This window comes from Rhyacophila brunnea, unplaced genomic scaffold (assembly GCF_057557595.1).
Source record: "Rhyacophila brunnea isolate RB1 unplaced genomic scaffold, BYU_Rbru_1.0 scaffold_109, whole genome shotgun sequence".
In the NCBI taxonomy this organism is placed as follows: Eukaryota; Metazoa; Arthropoda; class Insecta; order Trichoptera; family Rhyacophilidae; genus Rhyacophila; species Rhyacophila brunnea.
Window position 1 is genome coordinate 995,133 of NW_028232762.1, and position 7,249 is coordinate 1,002,381.

Sequence of the window (7,249 nt, forward strand, 5' to 3'; positions counted from 1 at the left end):
AAGATAGAAGGGCATCTTTATAAATTTTTTTCGATCAGAGTGACCAAATACTTCCTTTCATGAAATATGTTATTTCATTAAAAATTTATTAATTTTCAGTATGTTTTTAGTTTTTGTATCTACTTTTATCACAACGAATTCTTTTCACGTTATTTCTTGTACGGAGTTTCCATGTATCTTATTTTTTTTAAAGTATTTTATTGCCTATATATGTATTTACATTTTGACTTATATAAATGTGAAATATCATTTTTATACATTTTCTTCCAAATTTATCAGCATTTATAAGTGGTATTTACAGCGCGAGATCTTATTTCCCCCCTATAACTTGTTTTAGACTAAATAGACAGAACTTAGAATCTTTGAAAGTCTTGAATGGGTATATAATGCCACTTATTGGATTTACATATTTAAGCGATAGAGTCTTAGCACGCTGTGGAGTTTTTTCGTTATGTTGTATAATTCATTTTACACAAAGACTCTTGTTTTGTATCTTTTTAAGCCCTTTGAAGATATAGGTTTTATAATCCATATATATTTTATATCTTTTATTTAGGGATACGTGATATATTTGTATTTAAAAATAGTAATATAGTAACTTTTCTAGGCGATTCTACTTATAAAATTTAAAATATGTATATATAAAAACATGCAAAATTTCGACATCTCTTATATAAGCAAAGAATATGTATGATTAGATGCGATGATAATATTTGCACCATATATATTCTATCAAAAACTGTACTTACATTTATTTACCGGTTTATGATTCATAAGCTATACAAAAACGTCCTAAAAAATCTATTATAAGCTTTTTTTTGACTTAGTATTTTTTTTTTCAACATCATCATTCTTATTTCTATTTCCGACTCACATGTTCTTTCAAGACATATCAATTTAATTTTTCATATAATTGTATTCTTTTTATGAAGGTTTAGCCATAGCTGATATTTCCTAATTGATTCTTTATATTAACATTGAGAATATTTTACAAATTATACATATTACTATAAAAATGTCTTGATTGTGTATATTCGCTCTTTTTTTTCTATCTTACAAGTATCATCCAAAATCAAAATAACATACAGTTTTCCGTATAAAACTTGTATTTTTTGCATATAAAGTATATAATTATTTATTTATTTATTTATGCGCGTATATCACCTATCAAAATTTAGCTTATGCAAGGCAATTGTTTACCCTAATCAACAATATCGTTTTAAAAAACACTATACTTTTTTTTATTCATGTACATAGAGTGGATTTTTTTTATATAATCTGTATACTTAAAACGAAATATATTTGAATTTCCGATGATATTGCAATTTTTTTTTTAATTGGATATCCAAGTGACATATTTTTCAATAGAAACTTGTACAATATTTCATAAATGTTTATTTTGTTTGATTATATAAATTCAAAATATTGATATGCGTTATAAAGGATTGAAACGTATATTTACATATAATCATCTGAAATCTCAGGATGTATATGAATTTAAATACCTATTATTATAATTTTATGGGGTAGATTGGTTGTGTGGTTTACAAGTCGGACCCATATAATAGGGCCGCGGGTTCCCTTTCCACCCACATCACTAATTTACAGACGAATTTACTTTAAGAAAAAATACCACAGGAGGCGGTCAGTGATAAATAAAAGATAAACCAAAAAGCACTGACAATCCATGAGAAATGAGGGGTTGCTGTGTAAGCCGTTGAACTGTACTTCCAGCATGGAAAAAGGATACATAACATTCAGCATAGATATAGGTTATGTAAACAGTGGTTTTAGCGTATACCTTAGTCATGAACAGTAGACAGAATCATATTCTCTCAATATTTTGATTACCGTCTATGTTAAAGGATCCCATTTACGGTGAATACGGGTGACAATAAGTGCTGGTGATCTCACAGATAAATGTAGAAGTAAAGCAACGGTTCCTATTAATATAAAGCAAACTTACAAAAGTAATAGAAGTAAAACACAAACAAATATAATAAATTCGATTAGAATTTTAATTTACATTATTCATTTAATTCATTCATAACGTATTAAAAGTTCAGTCGCATATGATTTTTGTCCGTAATAAAAAGAATAGCGTGGAGATACATTGATTTCGTGTTCAATAGTACATTCTATGCCTTGTAATATTTTGTTCAATAAACCCGAAATCGAGAACTAATCTTTAATTTACATGTCAATTATATGTAGTTTTTCTTGAATCTTATATATTTAAACGATATGAAAACTAAAATTACTTCAAACCTAATCTATTATATATGATAAGTCTATAACATTAATTTGAATAAAATTGTGCATCTATAAAGCATCAAGATTCTATGGATCTATTAATTGTCTTAAATGCGTAAAACGGTAAATTTGATAAAGATACGTATAAAATGTTAATGATAAAAATTTTATTGATGTAAGACGGTTTCTAAAATACACTCTAATATATTTATTGTCATTTTTTTTGCCATAAATTTTATGTCTATATTAATATCAATTATTTTACATCACTGAAAGAAGAAACAGCAAAAAAAAACTTCTATTTACGGAAGAAAAACCTTTTAACGAAGGATACATGTGTGATATAGCAAGATGTTTTTTCTTATAAAAGTATTCTAAAAACCGGGTAGCATCAATATCGTATTAACGCCACGGTGTTTTATATTCGAAAAAAGTAGAACAAGAATAATATTACAAAAAAAATTTTCAAAAATAGGTGTACGATCGTAGAAATATTGTATTGAAGTTCTAAAAGATTTTTTTACCCATGTTATGATCTATTTAAAATAAATTTCGACAAAAATTCATTTCAATATAAATGAAGCCACTATATAAAAGAAGTATATAAGCACATATATTGATCTTAAATCAAGCACTAGTTGGATAAAATTACATTTGATTTATATTCTTTATCATACTGGTAAGTTTAATTGCTATAATTAGCAACAAAAAAATGCGATTTTTCTAAATATTTTTTTGCTGTAAAATATTTTGCTGCACAATTCATTTTCTTAAAAATTGAAATTAAATATGGTTTAAGCAGATGCAGGTTTTTAGAATTTTTTCAACATTTTCGAAAATAACAAGCAACATATTCTATCAAGATATAACAAAATATACTAGTAATAAATTTAATAAGAAAGAATTTACACGAAAAATAAATACACGCATATTATATGTATTTAAAACTTTGCCCGTGAAAAAGTGTATAAAAACTTTATATTTTTATCTAATATAGACAAGTTTACCAGTGAACATGAATTAAACAAAAAATCAAAATATTTACCCTTTAAACATAGAAGATAAAAATTTTCTATTGTTTTAATAACGAAGTTCAAGAAATAATCTCTGCATTTTTTCCAAATCTATTGAAAATTTTCAGCTTTTAAAAACGGTTTAATTGATGTGTACTGCTTAAAATAACCCTTTTCTGTCTGTTTTATTTCAAAAACTATAAAAGCAGAATAAGATATGAAAATTAATGATATTAAAAAACAGTAAATACTATATTAATCGCTGAATTATATTTAATTTTTATATTATTAGAATAAGAAAAATTTCTGGAATGACTTGAAAGATTAATTTGGTAAAATTATTACTTTAAATCTTATATAATCTATAAAATAACAGCCTTTTTGCATTGAATTCATATATAAAAAGATTTCTCACTAAACTACTCAATCATACAGATAGCAGCCAGAATGATTCATCTATATGGTTAAATTGTGAAACTTGCACAAATACATGCTGTTTTGCTTGTTATATCTAATATTTTTCTATTATAGTTTGAATTTTTAGGTTTGAAGTTTAAAATAGGAAAAAACGCAAATTTCTGATCATTTAACAATTTTATTATAAGTTTAAGTATGTAAAAATAACACAGAAAAATCTATGAAAATAAAAAAAATATAAAACTAGATAAGATTTCGATTTCGGAAGCTATATAAAAAATATTTTTTCTATGTAAAATGCTTATAAAAAGTAAAAATATCCATTTATAGGGCAAATCTTGAATTTGAATATAAAATCTAGAAATACTTGTTTTTTATCGGCACAGATCTATATAATAACATATAATGCAAAGACTTTGCAAAAAACTTACAAAATAGACCGTTGACCAATAAAAATTTATTTTTGATTAGTTTGAAAAGAATAAAAAAATTATATAAATTATAGATAAAACATTTTGAGATATAAATATATATGCACATAATAATATAAACGATATATCAGTATACGAAAAAAATTCAAGAAAGGTCTTTTAATACTAGATTTTCGGTTTTAAAACCGATATAATATAAAATATTAAACTCTATCAATTATATTTAAAATCAAAAAAAAACCTTTTTTGCAAAATTTAATTGTAAATTAAAATAAATTCTTTGCAGATTAGCTTTTTTTATATTTATATAATTTTTGTAATTGTATTATAGTTTTTTTTGGCAAATTCTGCTACCAATGTAGATGAATGAGCCTTTTAACGTTAATTAATTTTAAAATTACATATAGGATCTTAAAAAAAATATTTCATTTCTTCTTAGATGTCGGATATTAGAATAAAAATTTTTTAAAAATGTGTAAATAATTGTAATACGATGTAATTTTTGCATATCTAATGATTTTATTGCTGAAAGCTGGAATAGGCTTTATCTATTCTGTAATGTAAAAATAAATATAGCTAATGATGATGTAAATATGATTTAATAATCTCATAGCCTCTAAGATAAGCATAAAATTCGTAAATATTGCGAATAAAATAGATTTTATATCCACGCGTAGAATTTTATTTACAATTAATTGATTAAATAATACTTTTAAGAAAATTGTTTTTGAAATAAGGCTCTTTTTGAATATTTACATTTAAAATACTGTAATTTTTGACAAATACATTTAGATCTGTTATATTTTACTTACCGAAAAAGTTGAAAATTAATCATCCGTATGATGTTTTGGTATTGATTGCTCATTAAAATATTATCTTGTGCTTTAAAATTTTGATTAAGGCAAAAAAGTACTTATGTATATGAAAATATATTCTTTAATTTTTTTTAAATCGATCTGTTGTTCTTTTATAACATATAAATCATAATAACAATTTAGCAATCTCTAGAATAATAAAATCAAATGGTGAGATTGTATGGTTGCAAAATATTATGTAAATTAAAAATTATTGTTTATATAGGCCGGTCATAGCGTAAAAAACATTCTTTTAATAATCAACATGTATTTTAGATATGTTTAGTTTGATTTTTACGTTAATAATATAATTTGGCTGGTAAAACACATAATGAATCATTAATTTTAAAATATGACCACATATTATCTTTGAATGAGATTTTGTTTTTACACGCGATTATCATATAGATATTCGTAGTTTGATGTAGTTATAGTATTGTTTTTGCCTTTAATTCGCTATATATAGTGAACTGAAATATAATTTTATTTTTAGACTGTTAGGCCTAGGTTTGATCTATTTTCTTATGGTTAAAATTACAAAAAATGTTGTATTTATGTATAAGCACAAATGGATATAAAAACAGATTTTTCTAATTTTTTTAAACAAGATGATAATATATGTTTCGTATAATCTTTTTGACAGTTTAATAGATAAGCCGTATTATCTTTGATAACCATTTTTATATTAACCTTATGCTTTTCGATTCTCATAAAATTATCAGCCATGATTTTTTAATTTAATCATGTTTTTATTAAGATATCTAGATAAGAATTTATAGATATACTAAAATAGAATTGAATTTTTTTAAATCATGGTGCTATATAAAAAACCCATCATTTTCAAAACAGCCATTTCTACGCTCAATGCACAGTAAATGAAAAATAACGCACTTTCAGAAGTGACATTTTAACATATTATCATCATATAATGTATAATATATACATCTATCCTATGAGGTTAATTATTATCTAAATATGCGTTATTTGAAAAATATTTGCGTAATTTATGAATTAAAAGCCAGTTTTATATTCTTATACGTCGAATTTAGCTTATATACAAGTGGATAAAAACTAAAAAAAAATTTCCAGTGATATAAAGACCGTTTTTATAAAAAAATACTGTTTATACATAATCTGAATGCATTATAAAACTTATTATAACAAAACATACAGCATCTGAAAAAGATATTTTTTTAAACCCACGTATATATTAAATATAAGAACAACGAAATCTAATAGATGTAAAATAATAAAAAAGAAAAACCATGAATTCTATCTTTTTTACATGAAAAGATATATTATATATGGAAAACATGCGGTCGCTTGCCTTTATCAAAAACTTAGGGACCATTAATTACAAGATCTCTATAAAAGGGCATTTGAATTTTTTTAAATTCGTAAAAAACAATCAAACATGTAGAACATGCCAAACGATCATAGAAAATAGTTAAAAAATCTAAAATCCAAGCCATGAATTACCAATTGAGATTTTATATGCAGCACATATTTTTGACAAACTTTAAAATTATATAAATGCATAGTTAAATTCATAGAACATCATTCTTTTACTCCATGAAATTCTCTTACAATGTCATAGAAAATAAATCCGATTTCAAAAGCATATGAAGTGATGAATATCTAAAAGGTTTTAGAACGAGGTAGAAATATTAGCATTTTTTTTTATATTTTATATATTTCATCATTGAATTATCTGAATTTCATTAAAAGTATTACGAAAAAACTTAAAGATAAATACGTATGATATTTAAATATCATTAGAAATCCCATTTTAGCTATATTGAGCTCTTAAATGATTTATGATTTTTAGAGTGACCAATATATCACTTTAGAAGATAAAATAACAAGAAATTCCACGTGTAATAAAATTGGTTATGGTGTTAGAACTAAAAAATATGATTGTTAGTAAAATTACGATATCCATTACTAGAAGTATTCACACTCTTAATTTAGTGAAATTTTCGAAATAAAATTTTTAATTATCGAATCGTTGTATAAAAAGTTATTATAAACCCTCTCCCTATACAAGTAAAATCTTTAAAGATATTGGCATCATTGATATTGAATGGTGGTATTTGAACAATAATAAACTTTATCTGATATACTTTGACTGCATCATTTTTTACGTGAGATATGAAATCAAAAGAATCCAATCAACTCGATGAAGATGAAACTCAAAAATTATAATTTGACCTTCCATGTTTTTAGATTGTTAAATCAGTAAAAAATATTATGAACAAAAAAATCAAAATGTAAATGCTTT